We start from the raw sequence: 24694 nt of genomic DNA on the forward strand, positions 1-24694 counted from the left end.
GTGTCCTGGGTTACAAGCAGTTACAAGCAGTGGCTTGCAAAAAGCGCTTAAAGAGAAGGATGAGGAACAGAGTTGTAGGAAGCGATTATACACACCTCCAGTAACTGATAGTTTAAGAATTTTGTGTGTTAAAGTTTGGATCTGGATAATTGTATCTAATAGCCACCAGTAGGTTTATCCTCTACAAAATCCCCCCCTTTTTCTAAATTCCTTTTATGCTGTGGCCTCCACAGCTTCCTGTGGTAATGAGTTCCGCACTCCAGTTAAGAAGCTATGTGGAAAAAGCATTTCCTTTCCTTTAAACTGGATAATTTCTTTAAGTGCCTCCTTATCTTAGTATTGTGAGAAGTCACGAAAAATCATTATCTACAAACCTTTCTTTGTGTCATTTATCATTTTGTAGTCTTCTACCATATTCCCTTCATATTTTGTTTTTATAATATTTTATTTGATTTTCCTGTCTTTTGAGCTTTGCCAAATAGTTCTCTTGAAGAAACCTTAGACTAACTTGCTTTAATCAGAATAACAAATTATAATGGTCAAATTAAAAAAAAAATAATTTAGTCCCTTCTTTTATAGAAACTCTTCCAAACTTGTCATCATCCTGGACTCTGTGTAGCTTTTTTGGTTTTACATATACAATGAGGTGGGTTGGTATGAACATTGAGCTCTGATGTTTTTTGTGTACCAGCTTTCCTACATGGTTTTAGCTATCATAGTTTAACATTATGCATATCAATGTAAGGTTATGTATTCATTCACGTATTTTACACTCACTAGAATTTCATTCTTTTCTTTCTTCAGGTCACTCTGCTGTTCTCTGCTTTGATATTCTTCAGCATGTCTCCACAAGCAGTTTTAAGCTGGGTAAGCTTATTTCAAATCACTTTGATTATTTTGAACAATTCAGGTCAAAAAGACTGTAAATTGGCCTCTCTACTGGTTTGCTGAATGTATCTGGGCAGTAGTAACATGTATGATTTAAATCATTAGTTGTTGCCTTTTTGATACATCCTTCAGATGTAGATTTACATAAAGACTGTGAAGTCTGTGCTTGAACAATGCAGTCATCTGCAACTTGCCTGCATTGTTCAACCAGGTCTTAATACCAGCTACTCCTTGAGCGAGTCAGAGAAACCATATGAATGTGACTTTCCTCTTACCAGGCAATCCAAGTGCAGACAGGGAAAGAGTATGGCATCTTAAGTAAGAAAAGTGTCTTATAATCTGTATTAGTTCCCCTAGCATAGAGGAGGCACACCTCTGCTGTTCTTCCTTAAACTGGTTTTGTAGTCACCTTTCATGTGAAAAGGGTTGTTTTCCATAGCTAGGTTAGACTGTGTATCATTAGAAGTTGATGTATATACAACTGGCCAGCCAAAGAGGAGGAGCTGCAACATAGCATGATGACTCTGGCTTTTTTATTTGCTTGTTTACAACTAACTTTTACAACCCATCATTATGTTTGTGGTTGAATTTGGAGAGTATGGGGTTTAAGTTACTTACATTTATTCATGTGGATGAGAGGGTATGGAGGGCATGTCCTTTTCTGTAAAACGTTACGTTATCCTGGAATGGGTAAAAGGAGTTCTGTCAATATTAATGCAACTATCTTTGCTCTCCAGAGGCTTGCATGCCTAATACATCGTTAAATCTAGTGAGAGAGAGGTACTGGCTTCTCTCTTTTTGAGAGCAGCATATAAGAGAAGTGATTCTGAACTGTCAGAATCATTCTGTGACAGCATGTACTGTTAGAAGTTACTATCTTTCAGCATTAAAAGCAATATAGAAAGTACAGCAGCCTGAAGAAAAGGTATTTCAAGATCTTTTTCCTTCTAGTGGATAATATTTACTTTGTTTTAGTTGAACAGGTTTTTAGAGATCATTATGTTTAATTACAATGAATGTAACTCTTGTACTAACAATGCTTTCGTATTGAAAAAAAAAAAAAGAGCATTTACATTTTTTACCATGACAGATGATAAGTGAGTTCACTTATGTATAAAAGTGGAGGATCAAAATCTTTCAGATCATTTTTCTGTTCCCAGGCGTGTGTTAAATACTGAGAAATATAGGTCTGTAAGCTAAAGAAAACAGTATCAAACACACGATGTTTGAAAAATCCAGGGCACAGCTCTTTTTAAGGGAATGATTACAATTATTTACTAAGAGCATGACAGAAATATTGTGACTTATGTAGTACTGGTGGACATCACAGAAAAAGGTGATTTTTGCAAAAAAGGTTTTAATGAAATCAGAGTGGTACAGATTGCATTACTTTCAGCTAGGCAGGTTTTCTAGCTGGCCTGTCCAGTACGTGCATAATTTGCTTCCAGTTTTTACCTTCTAGAGAAACCTGTTGTTCACTCCTTCTATGATCCTAAGTGTATCTGCACTCCTGGAACTACTAGTTGCTAAGAATAACAAGAGAAAACAGAGCCAAAGGGCATGATGTGTTAATTGTTTGCAGAATGTTCCCAGTGCAAATTTCCTTACTTTCTCCATGAGCTGGAGCTTTTTGTTAAATTAATGGAAATTCTCCTTGCTATTTCCATAAAATGCAGGTCCTTTATCTGAACTGAAACTCCTTTGTGGTTGCAAGGTGTGGGTGGCAGAATGCTGAAATGCCTTTCAACTAATCTTCTCAGAATTCTGTTTATGGCATAATGCAATAGACACAGTTTTGGCATTATACTGTCAGCACAGCTGTCATGTGGGAAATCTCTTTCTAGAAATATATTTATGGGAATGGCATAGAGATAGCCCACTGGTGCTTCTGTGATCTGAGGTCTCCTTTCTGTTAGCCATGGGTCTGCTGATGAAAAAGATGACAAGAGAATAAAGGTGTGAGAAGTAAAACCTTTCAAATCAATGGTAATAGGGGCCCTGCCAGCTCCAGAGGGAGGATTGTTTATTTTACATAGTTAGAAGAGATGAAGATGATGACAAATGGAAGGATTTTAATGGGAGAGAAAAACAATTGTTTTTACCAACTGTAAAGGTCAACTTAAAGGTCACCTCACTGATGAGATGTCTTCCTTGTAGTTTCTATCAAAGTTGAAAATTTATTTCTTCTAGTATTTTGCATATGCTCCTTGGGCTCTCTAAAGCTGACAATATAATAGTGTTATCAATGAGAACTCTGCAGAGTCTCAACTCTGTTAATTTTGCTCAGTATAAGAAAAAGGAAATTGCTTCTTGAGCCCATTCCTGAGTTTCATTTAGTCCGGTCCAGGCCCTCATTGTCAATGATGAGTGCCAGAGGCTCTGAAAGAAGTTGGCCTCAGTGAGAGATTTGAGCTAACTTCCCTCTCCCAACAGTTAAACCTTGAATGTGGAATCATAACATTTTACATAAGTTATAAAAATAAGTGCATTTTTAAAAACCATGGGTTTAGGTTTTTAATGTTTAGTTTGCTAAATACAGCCTGAAAATTTAGGATTTATCAAGCAAGTGCTTGCCAGTGAATTGTATTCCCACCCCTCACCTTTCAGTACACAGAAGTAGAGGACCTATAACAAACCACCCATTGGAGATTCAACCAAGTGATGTAAAACGTGGCACAAGGAACCCAAACTCCATTCCGAGGCCATGACCTGTTTAGGGTGTACTTTGAAATATGGCACATTTTAAGGCAATCTCATGTTGTATACATGTCATTAGTAAAGTGACTTCAGGCTCTTGGAAGTCATCAAGTTTGATGCCACATCATTCAAGGTTTTTATTACTGTTTCCTAAACATTATTACTGTTTCCTGTACACTTTTTGCTAGTGTCTCTTAAAGCTTATTATTTAAAAGAAACCTTAAGCCTTACTTATTTTCTAAGTCAGCTTGAACTTCGGGTACCAACAATAAAAACACACCAGAAATGCAAATCTTGACAAACACTATTGGCTGTCTCTGCCAGCTCCATGCTCTTTGCCAGTGCTGCCTCAGTCAAGGACAGCTATTCGAACAGATCTCTGTGCTGAAATATCTGGACTCTGTGAGCCTCACTGTTTGCCTATCTCACATGCACGCTCATCCTGATTACAGCGAAGGCATCCTTCTTGTCATGTGTTCATCAAACCCTTCTCCTTACATCTTTGCGGGCGTGAAACAACTGCCATTATCTGATTCTTCCAGGGAAATGAAGTTGAGGTGCAAGAGGGCAGCAGTCATAGCCATTGACAGGCCTGACAAGAAAATGTCTTAATGCAAACAGGAAATAAAACTACATCTGTTAACATTCCTGAGGAAAAGAGTGTGTTGAGAAAATAGGGCTCAGAGGCAAGGCTCAGAGGCTAAGTAAATATTTTGTGGAATGGAGATGGGGATAGGGGGCTGGGGGTGGAGGGGACACAAAAGAATTGAGTTGCCTACACTTAGAGTATGAAATGAGGAATTTTTTTCTGTCTGCAACTGGGTTATATTTCTTTCTTTCTTCTGTGTCTTCTTCTCCCAGATAAGGTGTTGGTCATATGGCTTCAAAGATTTTAGTGCACTCAACAGCAAGCCTGTGTTGGTGGTCTTGGTTTTCCATGGATTATTTACAATTTTGTGTAATCACAGTGGTTGATGGAGTGAGGAAGATGGGAGAGAGAGGTGGTACATATATATTGCAATGTTGAAACTAAGTAAGGTATGACATAACTTCAAGTCAGTCAAGCAGGAATTCCCATTCTAGCTTGGGAAGGCCTAGTTTTGGTCCTTGTACGATCCTGCATTGAGATAGGTTTACTGGAACAAGAAGAAGGATAATTTAAAAATCAAATGTTCCTGTTACCTACAGTGTCTTTGTGCTGCACAGGTTTAACCAAGCTATGTTGATGTTACAGGTCAGTCAGTGCCCATCCTGGAATGAAAGTCTGGCAGCCCCTCTTAAGAATTAGCATTTCCTCATTAGGAATGAGAGACAAGGGTCATAAAGTAAAATGGACTTGCCTGTATAGTTTATCTTATTTTCCTCTGTTATGTTTGTATGTATGTGTGGTACTGTTTATTTTGCAGGTGTGTCACACTGAAAGTTGATAATTATTTGAACTATGGGTTAGCCTATTTGCATTGGTGTCTTTTAATTTGTGATCTTCAGTTACCTTTGCAAGTAGGTAGATTCTGAGGTCTTAAAGATCTTTAGAAATTTTTTCAAGTTCTCTTCTTTATTCCTGTTCAATAACTGAGACATATTTAGGAGACAAAAACCTAAAATGTTGTCTTGTTGTTCTACAGTGCTTATTTGGTACCTTGTCAGTTTGGTGTGTTTTTAAAATCTTTATGCCAATATGCTCTGCCAGCTACAAAATTGTTGGCATTCATTTAGTGAATGCTGACGAATCTTCTGGTTGGCTCATTATTCTGTTTACACTAGAAGTGACCTACTTGGGTGGCAGCTGCTGTGTGTGAGAAGTGTGGACAGTAACTTACACAGACTCATGGTGCATGGTACTGACCAGACATGACCTAAAACCACCCTGAGCTGGACTGCTCAGCAAGAAGTTGTTGCTTCACTATTTCAATGAGTACTCCCAGGAGAGGCAGGCATATGACAGATTTCCAAGACCTGACAAAACCTGTCCAGGAAGGTAATATTTGGGATAGTCAGCTTCATTTGTGTACTTGCTGTTTTGGCCATTCAACTTCATTCAGAGCCCTGCAATTCAGTAGTTTTGAATTTCTAGTTTAGTATCTATTTTACTGTCTGGCAGAAATTATAGTTGGTCTCGGTGCATTTCAGGAAAGTGCTGTGGAGGATGAGAGGAAATCAATATTTTCATGCAGTAAATGTTTCTTTTGAAGTCAGAGCTCTAAATGAAAGTCATAATTAAACCTCAAACACTGGTTTGATAACAGACTACCTAAGCCTATCAATAAATCAGCTTTTCTTCTATGAAGAATTTTTTTCCCTTTGAAATTGTTTTACAAATAATCTCATCTCATGAGATAAAGAGAGGATAATGTTTATGCCAAAAACTTCACAAGGTCTCCTCCCTGAGTGCAGATGAATTGACTAAAGTACCTTTAGAAAATGGATTTTACATGGAATATGAGACACCCCACTCTCACCCATGCTATTTAGAAACTGAAATCCTGATTTATTTTCCAGAGTGACCTATGTGTTGGTGAGTGACCTTATTATGTTTGTTTTATTGGTCTAATGATCAAGGATCTTTTTTCCAAAGAGCTATAGAGCTCTAATAAAGAGCAATGATCTTTTTCAACCTCAGAGAATAGGCCAAAGAATGTTCTTGCTTTTACAATTCCATGAGAGGATGAAGGTCTATAATCTGGACTGTGCAGAAGTCCATGTGCTCAGAACAAATCTTTTGGCCCAAAACCTCTGAAAACCATGCTGGACTAGATTAACAGAGAATACTCTCTGAAGCAAGGAGCAAATTACAGTTTTACCCTTAAAAATATACCCAGACACCTGAAAAGGTCCCTAAGCTACCTAAAAATCCAATAGGGCAACAATATATCCTATGTAAGGAAGATCTTTGTCTGTATGATATAATTCTAAATTAAATGAGTTTTTCAAAGTAAAATCTTTTATATTAAGCACAAATCATTTTGTATTTAACAGCATCCAGTAAGATGCTGTCATCTTTTATGTAGGGAAACTAAACCTAGAAGAGATGGGGTGCATCTGTCTACTCTGAGAACCATACCAATGAGATCTGGCTCCATATTTTTGCTATAAATGTTAAGATTGATTTCTTAATTCCAAATCTCTTTCCTCCTAAAGAGAAAAAGGCAAATAAAAAAATCTAATCCTTTCTCTTGGGCTCAAAACTGTGCAACTGATTGATACTATTATGCCATATCTGAGATATAAACTAAAAAAAGTCCCTAATGTAAAGACTAAAATTGTCTGATTAAGTCTTTAATGTGGTATCATTACCTGTTAAAAGTGAAGGACTTAGGTTAAAGGAAGGCCTCTTATTCTGTGAATTCTTCTTAGAGAAATAGCTACAAAGTTATTTGTTAGCCTGGCAACATCAAACACCCTGCAAGCCCTACAGAGCTCTGAGGATCTGCTTACAGGCAGAATCCAAGTGTTGGATTTATCCACAGCATCAGCCCCTAAGATGTCCTCAAGAAATTTTACCCTTCCCACAGGCTAGAGTTTGCTGTCAATTTTTGGTATTCATGTCAAGTGCTTGTGGGAAGAGATATGCATGCTAGGAGATGACATTCTGCATTACTGAAGCTCTTTCAGTCTTTGTATAGGTTCTTCTGTCTCTTCTCTTTGGTGGGAAAGCTCCATTTCTCATGTTGAATTTGCCCCTTAAGCTGTAGAGGAAGAAAGGCTTGTGATGGATAGAAAACAAGTAGGCAGATATGATTCTTTTTTTTCTTCCCTATCTTGACAGTTTTTAAGTGATGGAACAAGCTTCAGGTAACAGCTGAAACTGAATGTTTGCTCTTTATATCATTATTGACTGGTAGTTTGTGACTTTGCAGGCATTATTCCACTTCTCATTTTGAAGTATTTTCAAAGTATGACCTGTTTTTTAATGGTAACTCTTTAAGATATTAAAACATAAAAACCAGACAAGAGCTAACCAAATAGGAAAAGGACCTTTCAAGTCTTTTGCTATCCGATATGCCTAATTACAGGTCTATAAGAGTCTTCACAGTATTTTCTGCCATTATTGTCGGTAAAGTTTCTATGCAATCACCAATGGATCTTGATACAGACTCTGCTTAAACACTCAGTCCCAATCTCCTATTGCATTGTAGGGTAAGGTTTGGTATGAGATGCTGAGTAACATCCCTTTGAGAATTATGCTGATGAAAACCAACGGGACTGATTTACAATCTGACTTTCCAAGAGGAATTACTTGTTGCATACTCTATTTTATAGTTTGTCCTCTTTGCTGGAATACAGAAGGATGAAGCCCAGCAGTCTTTAGCCTTCCAGTGCAGTATGTATCTTTTGGCACCTGGGAAATGCAATGTACTACCTAACTTTCTGAAGCAAAAATTGATAGCACTGTGACTCATATCAGTGAAAGGTGCAGACAGATTCTTTTCCCTCTGGAAATATGAGTATGTTGTGTGTGTAGGTTGGAAAGAAAGGGAATGAGGACAGGGAGAGAGCACTGAACTCCTGGAGCCATACTGGTTCCTGACTTACTGCTGAAGACAACTCTTGCCAGTATCAAGCTTTACAGTGAAGATTATAGCAAATGTTTGACTGATTGTTTATCTTAATTTCTTCATCCTACTGACCATTTAGATTTGCATTTCGAGTCTGTGCCCTCATGACTATCAGTCAAGTAGTTCACACCACATTCTTCTGTTCACAGCCACTACCATTGTTTCCTGAGTATGGCATTACTCTGTTGTGAGAGTTAAGTATTTCAGATCTGTGTTACTGCAGATTAGCCACTTAGGTTCTGTTTTGACAATGAAATTACTAAATTGACAGATCCCAGAAGAGAAAAGGCATGGGTAGTTTTAGCAGTTATAAAGCTAGGGTATGTACACTCAAGACTCAGAGCTTAGTGATTTCTGTGAGTACACTGAAGCATCCTGCAATCTTTTGTGCATGTGGGATTTAACAACTCTGCTAATTCAGTGTAAAAAACCCAGTTTTCTATTTAGCAAAGAAATCTCCCTCGGGAGAGAGCAGAACTGATATCAATTTGAGTGGGATTTGGTCTCTTTTTGTGTTGTGTTTCAGTTCTCTGTTATGTTACATAAGGGATGTTAGTTAACTAGGTTGTGTTAAGTAGCAACAATAGTTCAAAACAGGCTGGGAGTGCTCCACTGCAGATGGAACCAGCATATTTCTGAGGTCAGTGCATGAGTCTGAGTCCTTTCATTGGTGCAAAAGTAATTTATTTCCACTTTTAGAAGAGGAGAGAGTAGAGGACTCTCACAGATGGGAAACTTTGTGGTGAACTCGTTAGAATGGCTAGAAAGGATATTTCAGGCAAAGCTTCGGCATCAGGGAAGCCGCATAAACATTCTTGGGTTTGGGGAAGAGGAAAGACTGGTGGCAATGAAGAGAGAATACTTAAATGTTGTTTTGTTACTTCCTGGAAAGAACAGTTATTATGGTGTTGAAATGCTTCATTTGTGAGCTGAAATTTGTGGACTATAATCAGTAACCTGAAATATTTTAAATGTCTTGAATTTTGGTAGAGTCTCAAATTCAGTCCTCACTTTGTTAGAAAGATTTGGTAAATGATATGTGCCCTGGATACAGATCCTATGTTTTGGAATAGATTATCTCCTAGGTAGAGTAGGTAGAAAAGATAAGGGATATAATAATGAATATTCAGCTACAACCGCTGTGATAAAGATTGTTTTGGCCCATAGTAATATTAAGATCAAGAACTGTTTGAAGCCATAAACAGATTTTAATGAGTGTAATCTGAAAGATTCGAGCTTGAGTTTCTAACATAAGTAAACATAAGCTCTTACACTACTCTCCATACTGAAAACCTGGAAAACAATTTGATTATCCAGTTTATATGAAAGATTGTAATGGTGTCTACACACATTCAGCAGGCATAAATGAAAGCCAGAATTATTAAATTATGTATTTATATTTGCTGAAGTTATTTGCCATATGTCTTCATTTATATTACGTAATCCCAGTATTAGGAAAACCCTATTCAGTAGCCAGAAACATACTTATTTTTAGAGAGCAAGCTGCAGTAATATCCATAATACGTATATGTTTGCAGTGACTAAGTAGTGTGCCAGTTTTCCTTCTCACACAAAAGCATCCTTTTTATTATCATGTCCACCCTTCTTTACAATTTGCCTTGCAAAATTGTTATGTTGTTAGCTGAAAGGACAGGGGGAGCTACAACTGCCCCGGTCAGCAAGGGAAAAGGGTAGAGCACTCCAGGACACCAGGGTGAGAATAGTGTTGTAACCTTTGTTATGGTGGTGGTGAAATGCAAAAAGAGGCCAATAACAAAATCGTTTCTGCCTTATATAAGGTAGGGTAGGGAAGGCACTGAAACAAAAGGAGGAGTTAAGGCCGAGTATGCAAATTACAACCATAAAAGGGGAACACAACCATGTAGGTAAGGGATAGCCTTATAGGGACAATGCTGCAATGCAGCATACATAGACCAATAGGAAAATAGGGTATAAAGACACAAGGAATAGGGCACAATCAGGGTACAATATGAAAGGATAATAGAATAAACTAAAGAACAAGGGTGCGAATTTTGTGAAACAGTTCACAAAGCCCAAGTTTGCTTAAATGATGTCTTCTTTCAATCTTCCTGAATTTCCACTTCCAACATACAACCACATAATTTTTCTTCTGTGTCCAGTCTTCATATTTGCCCCCAGTTGCTGCACTCTGTCTTTGAAGAAATGCAGAAATGTTAACAGAAATATCTGTAGCACTAAGTCTGATGAGAAACTTGTTTGAACATGTCTTAGGATGGCTCTTTGTGGTCTCTTTGTAAACACGTGTTTCTTCTTCCCAACACCCCCCATAGCAACTGTTATCTCCCATGCAGGAATGTCCTGGGAAAGGTGTCCTGAGGTGTCCCATTGGTCCTTGTTAACCCCTTCCTGTGATTGGGTGTTCCTGTAAGCACCTTGAGACTTCTAATTGGTTAACCTGTGATTCTCCCTAACCCTATAAATGTGACATCCCCAACAATAAACATTCTCTTGCCTCCTCTCCATGCCCGGTGTGCTGTCTCTGTGCCTGCCATGGAGCCACGTGGGTGCTGGGGGGAGGGGGGAGCACCTCTCCCCTCCAGGCTCGGGGCCTGAAAAACCCTGTCGCTGGAGTTCCCTTTCCCTGTCCCTCAAGACGCCGGAATGGTTCTTCAGATGGAAATGGAACTACAACTGGGCTCTCCCACGTCGAGGGTGGGGAAAGGGATCCAGAAATATCCATAGAACAAAGGTTGTCACTGGAAAGACATCTTGTAATGGTTTAGATCTTGGAGGGTCAAATTTAAATAATAAGTAGATCAGAACTCTTTGTGATAACTACATGTATGATTTAAAGCGTGTAGGGAAAGATAGGTAATCAAAAAAGTAAAATAACTTGCTGAGTTTTCTGTGAGTTGGTGAGAAAATGAGTTTCTTTACTAAATCCTGAAGAAACTGGGTGAGTACTGGCCTTCTTGTATTCGGTAGCTCTATGGTTGTGGTGGGTTGACCCTGGTTGAATGCCAGGTGCCCACCAAAGCTGCTCTATCACTCCACAGCTGCTCAGGGAGAAAAAAATATAATGAAAGGCTCATGAGTTAAGGACAGAGAGAGATTAATCACAGATTAACAACACAGGCAAAACAAATTTAACTTGGGGAAATGAGTTGAGTTTGTTACCAGTTGAAATCAGAGCAGGATAATGAGAAGTAAAATGAATCTTAAGAACACCTTTCTCCCACCCCTCCTTCCTTCCTGGCCTCTACCTCCTCCCTGCCCGGTGGTGCAGGGAGATGAGGAATGGAGGTTACAATCAATTCATCAAAAATTGTTTCTGCTGCTGCTCAGGTAGAGGAGTTCTTCCCCTGCTCCAGTGTGGGGTCCTTCCTGCAAGAGACAGTTCTCGATGAACTTCTCCAGCCTCAGTCCTTCCCAATGGGCAATGGTTCTTCATGAACTGCTCCAGCATGGGTTCCTTTCCATGGGTACAGTCATTCAAGAAGCCCCTGCTCCAGCGTGGGTACCTCACAGGGTCACAGGTCCTGCCAGGAAACCTGCTCCAGTGTGGGCTTCTCTCTACGTGGGTTAGCAGGTCTCTCCTAGACGCCTGGTCCAGTGCAGGCTTCCCGTGGGGTCACAGTCTTCTTTCAGGCATCCACCTGCTCCAGTGTGGGTCTCTTCCCCAGGCTGCAGGTGGATCTCTGCATCCCTGTTGACCACCATGGGCTGCAGTGGCACAGCTGCTTCACCATGGTCTGCATCACAGGCTGCAGGGGAATCTTGTGCCTGGAGCACTTCCTCCCCCTCCTTCTCCACTGACCTTGGTGTCTGTAGGTTGTTCTCTCACGTAATATCACTCCGCTCTTTTCTGAGTGCAATTATATCTGTGCAATAACTTCTTTTCCTTCTTTAATATGTTATCATAGAGATGCTACTACCATCCCTGATGGGCTTGGCCTTGGCCAGTGGTGAGTCCATCCTGGAGCTGGCTGTCGTTGGCTCTGTCAGACAGCTGGGACTCGCAGCTTCTTAGAGAAGCCACCTCTGTAGCCCCCCGCTACTGAAACCTGGCTGCAGTAAACAGGCAACAGATCCTGGGAATTGAAGCATATAAAAACAAAAAAAACAATACAAAACCAATACAAAACCAATAACAGTAGTCCTGGTGGTTTGGCCTGTGCTCAAGAGAAAATGTGTGCGAAAATTAAATGATCTTCAGGCTGACTGAAGATGATCTGATGGAGAATAATAGGTAGGTAATTCAGTGATTAAATTCTTTATAAAACTTATGTTTTCCCACAAATTAGTTGCTGGAAGTCCATCACATGAGCACATTCCTGAGTTCTCCAGGAATGATTGTGACATGGTGACCGATTTTGGCACTTTCTTAGTGTGACATTTTGTCTCACTTTTTAAGAGTGTATTCAGGTTTCCAAATTCATGGACACGATCCTGTCATTAGAAGCTGTCGCTGATAAATGGCAGCAGGTAAGCAAGGAAACATGTTCTGCTTTGATTACTGCACAGGTTTTGTGGCTATAGCTCTGGAACTCATTCTAACTCCCCAAGAAGGCTGGTCACCATTTATTTTCTTCTTGTGTCAGGAACATCAAGCGATGAAAAAAAAAGCCTATAGGACTGGAAATCTTCAAATATGTCATAAAATTTTAAGAAGCAGCTAATTTGTCTAAGAATGAGAGAATCATAGACTCTTAAGGTTGGGAAAGACCTCCAAGATCATCAGGTCCAACCTTTGACTGAACACCACCATATCAACTAAACCATAGCACTGAGTGCCATGCTGAGCAATTTCTTGAACGCTTCCAGGTATGGTTAGTCCACTATATCACTGGGCAGTCCATTCCAATTCTTGACAACTCTTTCAGTGAAGAAATTCTTCCTGATGTCCAACCTGAACCTCCCCTGGCACAACTTGAGGCCATTTTCTCTTGTCCTGGCATTAGCTGCCTGGGAGGAGAGACTGACCTCCACATGGCTACGACCTCCTTTCAGGTAGTTGTAGAGAGTGATGAGGTCTCCCCCGATTCCCCTTTTCTCCAGGCTGAACAACACCAGCTCCCCCTGCTGCTCCTCTTATGACTTACTTTCTAGATTCTTCCCCGGCTCTGTTGCCCCTCTCTGGACACACTCCAGCACCTCAATGTCTTTCTCGTAGTGAGGGACCCAGAACTAAACACACTACTCAAGGTATTGCCTCACCTGTGCCAAGTACTGAGAGACAATTACTTCTCTAGTGCTAGTGGCCACACTATTCTTGACAAAGGCCAGGGTGCCATTGGCTTTCTTGTCCACCTGGGCACACTGCTGGCTTATGTTCAGCTCTTGTGACCAGTACCCGCAGGTCCTTTTGCACCAGGCAGCTTTCCAGTCACTCTGGCCCAAGCCTGCAGTGCTGCCTTGGGTTGGTGCTGCCAAAGGGCAGGAGCTGGCACTTGATCATACTATTGCTTAACCCAATTTACTTTCCAGTACCAAAATGATTCCAATGGATCATAGGACTTCATGATCCTTAATTCAGCAAATAACAAACCAAAAAAAAAAAAAAGATATTTTGAGACAAATTTTTGTTTGACTCTGATTAAGCAGAATTTTCTTCCTTATTAGTGAAATATTGTAAATGCTTTATTTATGTTGAATTATTACATTCACATGAAGGTTTATAGGCAAGCTACAAAGGATTTCCAGTACATTCCTCTCTAAGGTAAATGAGTCATTTTGAAGAAATTTTTAATGAGTCACAAATACATGCAATGTTTTACATATGAGTCACTACAAAATATGATCAAATATTATTTTAATTTTCTTAAGCAGGAATGTTGCAAATATATGACTGTCATAGTGCATTCTGTGACATTGTCTTCTGGTTATTTACTACTGTTATTATACCTATTGCTAAGTGTAGATAAAATATTATAATAGATATGTCTCAAATTTATGAATAAGAAAATAATGGAGTTCCTAATTTCAGCTAGTTAGGACTGGGCTGCTGTTGTATGACATTGAACAAGTTATTTCACATGCTCTGGTACCTTGTCTGTTTCAATCGCCTTAACCTCTCTCTGAAATTCCAGCCAAAACAAACTCCATTATTTCATTTCAGTTTTAGGGGTTTATTACCGCTGTCAAGTTTAAGAATTTGGCATTCCTTTTATATATAAGCCAAGAGCATTAAATAACCCCAGTGAATACAGTATTATCTCTCGAGCCCTCACTCCTTAAGATGATGATGTTGAAATGATTATAGCAGCCAGATCTAGAACTGACACAAGAAAGGGCTGATTTCTGTAGAAACTACATCCCGACATCCTCATTAAGACCTTCCTTTCTGATAACCAGTGGTGTGTGGGACACCCTTTGTCCCCTTTCCTTGACACAACTTGTTGAAGAGGAATGTGAAGGCTGGGTGTGATCTTCCCAACATCAGAGTGAAAGGAAGTAACATACCAAACAGATGATGGCATAAGTGCTGCTGAATCTAATTCCACCCCTCTGGTCACTACTCAGCAATATTTCAAAAGGCTATAGTCATAACAAAAAACCCATTTAAGATCTGTCAGTATTAGAAGTGAAGATAGAAGGAAAGCTAATTAAGAACTGAGTTTATTGGTATGCTGCATGTTTTGTTTTACTGGATAAGCTGTGCTTAGGCACTTTCAAGTTCAAGAGGTAAGGAGACTTCTGCACCAAGAATATACTGGGAAGTGCTGATTACAACCCCTCTTTATAGAGCTGGGTAAACCTGTTCAGCATGAATAACAGTACATAATCTCCAGACAGACATTATTCTGAACTCAGTAGTGTGATTGTTCCCATTCCTGATGGTGCTATCTTTGAGGGAGACCATGGAAGTTGAGGCATTTAAATATTTTATTAACCCTCCCCCTGCAACTCTCTCACGTTTCTCATATCTGATGCTGCATTCATTTATGTGTGAAACACTTACAGCTACCCAACAGATAATACTTTTAGACACCACCTTCCTGGAAAGGAGTGATTAGTCAAACAGCACTTCTGATGCGTTCCTAGAGGTAGAGGTGTGAAAGGAGAGATAACACTGTCTGTTTTTCTAGGCAGGTCTATCTCTGCATAGTTTTGTTGCTTTCTGACTGCACTTCACACTGCCTTCAAGTTTCCTTGGCATCAAGAATATCAAGGGGATTAAGCAGAGGCTTAAATGCATTGTGTGGCATCAAATAAATAAGCATCTATGTCCTTGTGGTAAAAGGTGTGCAGAGCTGTCCACTTGCAGACCCACTTCATGTAGTGGTGGTAACCACTGAGCCAAGGAACTTTTTTAAATAATTGTCCCTGTGGCATATCTTGTTTTTAGTGAATTATTGTGACAGTTACAGAAAGACCCCAAACCCATGCCTGGCAGTGTGAAAACAGGCTGCTAACTTAAGCATTTAGCAGCTGAAATTTAGTCCGTCTGTGCAATGGCAGGGGAGATATGTGGTGAAATGTGGTGAAAATAAAGACACCAAGAAGTGGTTGGGCCTCCATTAACTATCTCCTGAGAGAAGAAGACCTGATTTGATTCAAGCCAGTGACTTGAAATGATGAGCCAGTCATGCTGTGCAAAGAAGGAGCTGTTCACTACCCCACAACCACACACACATATTAGCACCAAGGGCTCATTCACATTTGCTACCTTCTCCCTACGCTTTGGTACAGTCTTTATAATTTGTCTCTCTGTTTCCAAATACGTATTTTAGGATCCTGTGTACCAAAGCTCAGAACAAGAAATCGTTTTTCACAGTGTTACACAAAAATCACAACAGTAGCTATGCATTTTATGACTGCTCCATAGTTTTTTGAAGAAGGAAATTAGCTCTGCACTCTTGCACAACCTGGTTGTAATGATGATGCGGTGTTTATGAATGATGAAAGAAAATGATTTGGCAAAGAATTAAAAAAAAAGTAAAGATGAAAAGTACATTAAAATTTCCTTTTTAATCTTGAGAAGATGTATAAACCTAGCAATATTAAGATGATTGCTTTGGGTTACTATAATTTGAATATCATTTGATCTCAATTTAAAATATCTGCATATTTTTGTACAACAAACTTTGATAGCAAAGTCAGTGATAATGAGAGTTTGATGCTTTACTTATGGACACTTTTGCTCGTAGCTCAGTGATGCCACTCTGAGATATCTTGTAATAATTTGTCTGAGAAGAAATCACCTTATAACATTTAATCATTACTTCTTTGATGTGTGGTGTGGTTAACATGCTTAACATACCTGATTCAAATAACTTAGCCTTGATAGAGAGTTATCTCATCCTTTAAGACATACTGATTTTTGCCACAGCAAAAAGAGCTTGCACTCTGTAATGCAAATATGTAGAGCATGCAGATTTATATACCTGCCCACAGATACACTGAGGCTTTTTCAAGAATCGGGACAAATAATGATACATAAACCCAAGAAATATTAATTAGAATAAGCATTTTGCAAACTTGCTGGAAGAAATATAAAAAATAAGACAATATATCATGAAGGTACAACATATTGTACAAGGCCAGCTGCAGGAAATGTATGGTGTATTTACTGTGGGTTGAAATTCCATCTCCAAATAACATGATTTTAAAATCTGCATTACAGCTTCATGTAAGAGCTAAGGTGATGACAGGAACCATAAAATAGAAGGATGGTAAACAAGATAACAGGAGTGCTGAAAACACAGTGACAGTGGAAAAGCTTAAGGAGCTACGGGCGAAAAGGTACAGGAGAAAAAGAATTACTGTGTTACTTCTGAGCAGTACATGCAACCCATTTCAAGATGCAAGTAAGGCAGCATTAAGGTTTTCTATTTTCTTTTGCACTGGAGGGAGTGCTCAAGAGAAAAAGAGTCATTACAGAAAAACCAGATTAATTGTTTCAGCTGGTACTGGCCATGGAGAAGGGGTCTTGCCCAGCAGTCTCTCACTACAGAGGGAGAGAATCTAGAGTTCTGACTATCAATTTAGAGGTAAATTTTAAAAAGAAAAGTTTTAGAAGGCACTGTTAAAATCATTAGTAAAAAAAATAAAATAATATTCATGTGATCAAATGGAATTGGGTAATAATCAAAGATGAATTCTGGTATAAATGTTTATGTCACTTAAACACAGTTCAGTAGGCACAGAAGATAACTAACATGGTGCTCATCTTTAAAAAAAGTGTAGAGAAATATCATTGGAGACATATTCCAAAATGGCTGCCACCTATACCCTGGAAATTTATAACTGTAACAAAATAGTAGAACTGAACATTAACTATAATAAAATAACAGAACTAAACCTTTATCATATATACCTTTGCTACCTTTTGGAACAGAAATAGCGTTTTTTGCAGGAAATGCCTTGCAAACCTACTAGAATTCCTTGATGGAGTAGAAATGTTTTACATATGTAGATCCAAATTATGAATCTGAGTATAAATAAAAGGCTCTGACATGGTTCTTTCTGGAAGAATAGTGCATTCAAGTTCTCACAGGACAAGAGAACTTATTTTTTTTGTGTGGAAAAGCAACTAAGCACCAGATAAGAAATAAGAAGTAATAACAGAATCATCTTTCCCAGCAAAGATTGTTAGCAGGAATGAAGGTCCACCTCAAGCTTCTCTAATACTGACATGTGCCGACCAGCTTGATGTTAAATGATCTGGTATGAGTTGGCAAAGTTTGCAGATCAGACATAGTTATTAGGCAGACCAGTCATAAGATGATGCCACAGGGTTTCAGAAAGGTCTGAGAGCACTGAAAAACATGATGATAAAAGGGTAGATTAAATTTATTGCTAGCAAGTATGAAGTAATGCACATGGGAAAAGAATAGCTATTATTATGAGTTCACAACAGCCTCTAAATTAGCACTCTATAAGGAGTTTCTTGAAACCATTTTTTTGTTAGGGGTTAACCCCCCAGTAATAATGTTAGAAATTATTACTGTCTTCTTGTTATATGGTGTAAGTGTAAGCAGGGGATGGTTTCCAGGCAGAGGTATTAGCTTTGTCAGTAACACAACCGTGAGTGTTCTCAAATATTAAAAAATAAATAGAGAAGAACAAGAAAAAAAACCAAAAATCTATTCTGTGCTACTGGTTTATCTATGCCTCGAATATTGCATGGAACCCCTTTTTCAGAAAAGTAGCAGTAAAAGTAGAAGATAGGTCGAGAAGGTTGTCAAGCTGAACAGATGTATGGAATCAGTTCTGTCAGAGGAGAAATAAAGTGGGGCACTTCATCACAGATTATAAGAGGTAACACATAACTGTGAAGGACCTGATAGAAGTGCTGAAGTGTAAAAATGGCACAGAGAAGGTGAGTAAAGCATAATTTCCCACAGTTCAAGAGATTGATAGCATCATGTAAAGAGTTATAATTAAATGAAATGGAAACTACCTCTCAAAAATATATATATAATCAAATTAAGGTGTCTGTTGTAATTGATTTGTTAAAGGTATAAATGGATTAAAAAAGAGCTTGGGCAGCTTCACAGATCATAATCCATCACTGGCACAACTTCCAGTTTGACAAGTCTCTAAATCACTAACTAAGAGAAGCTGAGAAGATATATCAGCAGAAAGGTCCTTGCCATATTTGTCATGTTCCTGAGCCCCAACTGCTGGCTACTGTCACAGTCACTGTGGTGGGGCAGATGAACTGGTGTATTAAGCCCAAGAAAGGGAATAATTTTAATATCCATCCCTGGTAGTGAAAAACACAGTCAAAGAGCCCTTATTCTGCCAGTATTTTAGCACTATGACTCATTTTTTACCTAATGCAATCTTCATGCCAATTAATCATAAGGGTTTCTGAACAAATATTTGCATTTTAATAGGAAAGATAGAAATTTGTATGTTGAATATATTCACGATTCTTCCTGTGCTCAGAGGAGCTGACTCACCAGCTGATGCTAATATCCACTTTGTACTTAATATGTTCGAAATACAAGGGTGTAAAATTACTCACATTGCCACTTCATTATTTTACATCCTACTGCTGTGAGTGAATAGATACAGAAAATGACAAATAACAGAGAAGAGATTGTGAGACTTTTCTGTTACTCTTTCTAAAACCATACAGGCATAGGGACAAGACGGTGTTGCTTTCATAGCAGATATTTTAAGAGAGAAGTAGCAAATATTTTTATTGGTAAATTTTAAATATTTGCCTTTGAAAATACTGAGAAGGTAGTTTAGGAGCTGCAAAGGAAGGGCAGCTTTCCTTGAAGCAGTATTTGTTTGCATTTGCCTGGTAAATCCAGTCTTTTAGATTGCAGATGTCATGAAATCAAAAGCTCTGGTAATGCAATGTCACAATGCCATGCTAGAAAATCACTTTCTTAGTCACTGACCTTTGGAGAGGCAGTATAAGTGCTATCTCCTGGGAAAGTCATGAACCTAGAAAAGCCTGTTGTTTCATAGCATACCTCTAAATGGAAAGAACCTCCCTTGCACTTCCTTGCATGCACAGTGGTGTCTAGGATGGCATCTTTAGACCAAAGCACCTAATGGTCTAGCTATTGCATAAGGGACCAAACATGTCCAGAACTGGCCACACTTTGCAGTAAGGGAAAGATGTCTCAGTAAGGAGGAAACTTCATTGGATTTGCTATTGCTGTGTACTCTGCAACATCATTTACATTGGATTAAAGAGAGCTGTGCCAAGAGCTTATCCTTCCAAAGAGCGTACTTTTGGACTTTGCACTGGACTGAATAACTTTGCAGTCTTCAGAGGCTGGGCAGAATTACACCCCAAGTGTATAAATGAGAAATGCTACATACCTACATACATACTTAAATGCTCTCTCTCGCTAGAGGGAACTATTGATGCCATCAAATTGCCTGCAGAATGACAGGGCACTCTGATGACTCTCAGTCTAAAAAATGGCAGGGATTTGCTGTTGCAATAGATTAGGGAATAGCCTATTCTTAGGAAATACAAAAATCTCAAGAAAATCTCCTGAAAAATACAGTCCTTCTGGGATACATGAGATGGTGATTCCTACTAAGATTAAGACCCTATGGTAGAGGAAGATAACTCACTTGTGTACACCTACTTGAGTGGAGGTGAGTTTGCTCCTTCCAGATTCCCTGCCTTTCCATGTTTACAGTTTTCTGCATGTGATGAGTCACTGAGTGCAGGGTTGCAGCTAAGGACTGTAATGCATGAGGGACTTGTGAGAATCTTGTCTTCTTTCCAGGTCCATGTCATAGTATGTTAGGCTAAAGAAGTGGAGAGAAATCACCCAAGAGAAAACCTGTACTAGGGTTGCACCAGCTTCCAGCTCCCCTGGAGGAATGAGAGGGTAAGAAGAGAAGCTCAAGTGCTCTCAGATGATTATGAATTCTGCAGGTGTACTTTTTTTTTTATATTTTCTTATATAAGGGTTTTTATGATTTTATATTTTTAGAGCTCCTTGAGTAAGGGCTGTGATTTCATAATACTTCTAAGCAATTTTGTGTAGTGTCCATCAAGTGCACTGAAAGCTACTACTGTTTGTAATGCTAGCATGTGCAACATGCATGTTGTAGAACCAGATAAAATTGTCATCTGCTTGCTTTGAGAAACCTAGGCAAAGACCTTCAATACCAGAAAATGCCTAAGTTTTAGTGTGACCTGAAGAAAGGATCTTATGTCTTGATCTCCAAACCACAGCTCCTAGCTCCCATGAGATGGCTTTCGTGTTAATTGTCTCCCAAAGATTATTTCTCAGACTCTTGGCACTTCTGTTGGCTTCCTTCACTTCTTACTCAAGCCTAGCATTGTCTTTTGGTTATTCCTGGTATTCATCTTCCTACTGCTTATCTTGTCTCTATGTTTCTCAACCTCCCTCAACAGAGTTGGCATTACTACCTTCCCAAGCTTTTCTCTTAGAAGATCTGACAATTTTTTTCTGCCAAGGCACATCTATTAATCCCCCTAGCTGTTTGTTTATCTCTACTGAGTTTCTCACATGTTCATTTCCCCAGAGCTGTTACAGCACAGCCCTTGTTCCAGGACACTTCTTACCCCCCCATACTTATTCTTTGCTTACTTTGTTATATATTCTATCTGCCCATGGATTTAATCTCTCATGATCCACTTTTTCCTCTCCCAGATGATATAGTTATAGTGGAGTGTCTATGAGAAACCCTGTTTTGCCAGTTCTAGTCTGTCGGAGAAACTAGTGTAGCAACTGGGGATGGACTACACAGGTACTTACAAGGTCTGCCATGTTCAGAGAGTCCATAGATGGTCTATCCAGGACAATAGATGGGCAATTAGAACACTCCAAATGTGGGCCATGAATGTCAATAGGACAGGAAATGGGAGACTTTATAAAGTTTATTACTATAGTTGTGCACAGAGACTTTTTAAAATGTAAAGAAAAATAAGTGAAGGTAGATGAAATTGTATTTTCATCAGCAACATAAGATATCTCTAGCAAGGTTTCACATGTCCCAGACAACCTGTCCCAAAATACATGTCTGCCTGTATCCAGGCTTGCGCTTTCATTTGTGATTTCACTAGTGCCCTTCCACAGCTCCAGAGAGGGAGATGACTCTGCTGAGCCCAGTTCCTCTGGGAGCTGCAGATGCATGTGCCCTCTGTACCCTTACCAGACCTGTTGGTGATATTGCTTCTTCCATCTCCAGAGCTGTTACCTTTTTACCAACCACACCAGCATCTTTAGCACCAGGTTCAGCTACTGGGCAGAAAACCAACTTATGGGCTGTAAGTCTGAGCAACTCAAAGACCTCTCCAGGAGAGTAGGCATCACTGCAAATCAACAAAATGCAAGGGCGAAGAGGTCGACTCAGTCTTTGCCTGGGGCCTCTGTGAACTTTGCACCTTCTCTCACTGTTGCATTGCAAGCTCATGTTGTTCAGAAGAGGTTATGTACTGAACTGTTTCTGCTTGATGCACTGAGATCAAAACTCTCAGCTTTCATTTTTTTTCCATTCTGCATCACAATTCTGTGATCGGCAATTGTTTCTTATTACCTAATACAGTCTGTATTGAAGATAAAAGATATATGTCAAGGACAAAGGCTGTTAGTTTTAGCTAGCTTCTTTTCAGACAAGAGAAAGGATTTTCTGCATCCTATATTTTCACTGAGTCCTACTCTGATATCAGAGTTGATTGTGTTCAGCACTTGGAACTTGTGTGGGTTGTGACTTTGCTTATTAATGAAAAAGCAGCACCACAGCAATGGCATTTGTGCAGATGAATCCCTCTGCTATGATGAAAGAATTTATCTTCATATCCTAAGAATGCAATTGTTATGAGTCAATTTCTGCTAATCAGAAACTATAAGCAGCCTAGCTCTGATGAGCAATAACAGGTGGGGGAATGCAGGTAATCAAAAGAATGCAGCTTTGCAAGCAAAATGCCTGAAAATATGCAAGTGCTTCTGGCAGCATATTCCCGGTGTTCATAAAAATAAGTAACTACAAATGAGTGTATTTTATTTTTATCATGTAGGAGTTGCAAAGCACAGTGACTCAGATGTACAATTAACAAATTTTATTATTGGAGACAAGAATAGCATGCAGTCACCCAACAATATGAAAAACATTTGAAATCAACCTTTTCTTGATGTTCTCCTGCACATTGTCATTTCTTGCTTTGGGCCACGTCAAAAACTCTAAATAAACCTTTCCTGGAAGAGCAAGTTTTTGTCTGGATAGATCTCCTAAATTAGAGGCAGAGCAATAAATTTCCACTTGGAGGCTTTGCTCCACCTTTTCTCTGATAGCAAGAGGCTAAGAGAAGTTACGTCTGAGAAATAAGCAGAAAAAAAGCCAGATGGCTGAAGATGTCTCCCATGCATTGTGGCAACGTAAGCACTGCTTTTACAGATAAAGTGTTAGCTGCAACTTGATCCTGTGATTTGTAATTTTGTTTCTTTGGCAATGCTAGGTGGACCAGCAAAGAAAGCAAAAGATCAGAGCAAAACCAATCTGCAGCTGACTCTAGAAGATTTTGGAGGATTTTTCAAGGGTCCTCCAAAACATTTTAAAAGACCTTGCTCTTTCAGTGAATATCCAAATTACAGAAGTCATGAAGATATGATAATGCACTGACTTCCTTCATATGAAATGTAGGGGCTTTTTGTCCTTTAACAGCATTTTCAGCAATATCAGGGATAGGATGGTGAAATTGTGAAAAAAAAAAAAAATAAAATTCACAAATATATTGCTCTAAGTTTACAAAGTTCTGGAAATTATGAGTAAAACAGTTTGTTGTGGGTTGACCTTGGCCAGATTCTAGGCACTCACTAAAGTCACTCTGAGCTGGGAGAGGTCACACAGCCAAAACAGACTCAATGTGGGGTTAATACTAAAATTTATTACTAACAGGAAAAGATATAAAGAGTGAGAAATCAGTCTTAATCACACTATCCACCCACCCCTCCTTCCTTCCATGTTCTCCCTCCTCACCCTGCAGCAGTGCAGAGAGACAAGTCCACCCCTCGGTCAACAGGTCTTCCAAATCTGCTGTCCCGTAGGTCACTCTTCCATGGGCTGCAGGGGACAGCCTGCTTCATCATGGTCCTCATCATGGGTTACAGGGGGGTCCACAGCTCTGAGTCCTTCCTCTGCTCTGTGGGGTCCCTCCCATGGGTAACAGTCCTTGATGGACCTCTCCAATATAGGTCCACCCCTCAGGCAGTAGTTCTTTCATATCTACTGTCCCGAGGGTCACTTCTCCACAGGGTGCGGGGGGGGTCTCTGCACCCTGATGGTCCTTCATAGGATGAAGTCCTTCATAGGGTGAGCTGTACTGATGTGGATCCCCCACAGGGCCATGGGTCCTACCCAAGAATAATCTGCTCCAGTATGGATTTTCCTCTCCACAGGCCACAAGTCTCTTGAAGGACTCCGCTCCATCCTGGGCCTTCCACGGGGGTAATAGCCTTCTTCCATGAATCCATCTGCTCCAGCATGGGCTTGGCTGCACCGCAGTGGGCCACCCCAGCCTGGGCCCTGGCTCGAATCAGCCGAGGGGGAAGGGAGGGCAGTGCCCGCCGGCAGGGACCACTCTGCTGCACTGGTCTAGCCCGTAGGGCAGCCCACCCCCCACCCTCACAGTTCATCTTGGGAGCTTTGGCGCTGTTGGTGCTGTTCGGCTCCTCGGGCAGGATGGGCTCCAGCACAGGCTGCTTGTGGGGTGGGCCCAGCCCCACCCCTGGCCCTGGCCCCAGTCGCTCCTTCGCAGGGGCCGCCGCTCAGCTCGGCTGGCACTGCCAAGAGCAGTATGGGCAGCTCGGCTGGGCCGACGCTGTCTGCTCTGGGCTAGGTCCTGAGAGGCCCGGGCTCGGCTGCCGCTGCCCCAGCCTCCTCCCATGGTGGGGGAGGTGGTGGGGCCACGCAGGAGCTTTGATCAACTCTCCCCTGGCTGGAAAATTCTGCGCAACAACCTTGTTCTTAAATATGTTATCACAGAGGCAGGATTATTGGCTCTCCCTTGGCCAGCAGCAGGAAGTCCCTCCTGTAGCCAGCTATCATTGGCTTCATGGGGGAGGGGGAAACTTCTAGCAGCTTCTAACCAAAGCCACCCTGTGTAGCTGCCCCCGCTA

The 24694-nt window shown here is 40.1% G+C and overlaps 1 long non-coding RNA gene across 3 annotated transcripts in view; it reads left to right on the forward strand.

Annotated features, from left to right (window-relative positions):
• LOC135407210 (uncharacterized) overlaps nt 1–24694 on the forward strand; it is a 195447-nt gene that overhangs the window by 16971 nt on the left and 153782 nt on the right. The window contains exons 2-4 of one of the 3 annotated variants that reach the window (XR_010426759.1): nt 580–646; nt 805–867; nt 23975–24023. This is a non-coding gene — a long non-coding RNA (uncharacterized LOC135407210). The remainder of the gene's footprint in view (nt 1–579; nt 647–804; nt 868–23974; nt 24024–24694) is intronic. The other 2 variants (XR_010426758.1, XR_010426760.1) reach the window with 2 other exon arrangements.

This window comes from Pseudopipra pipra, chromosome Z, assembly GCF_036250125.1.
Source record: "Pseudopipra pipra isolate bDixPip1 chromosome Z, bDixPip1.hap1, whole genome shotgun sequence".
Lineage (NCBI taxonomy): Eukaryota > Metazoa > Chordata > Aves > Passeriformes > Pipridae > Pseudopipra > Pseudopipra pipra.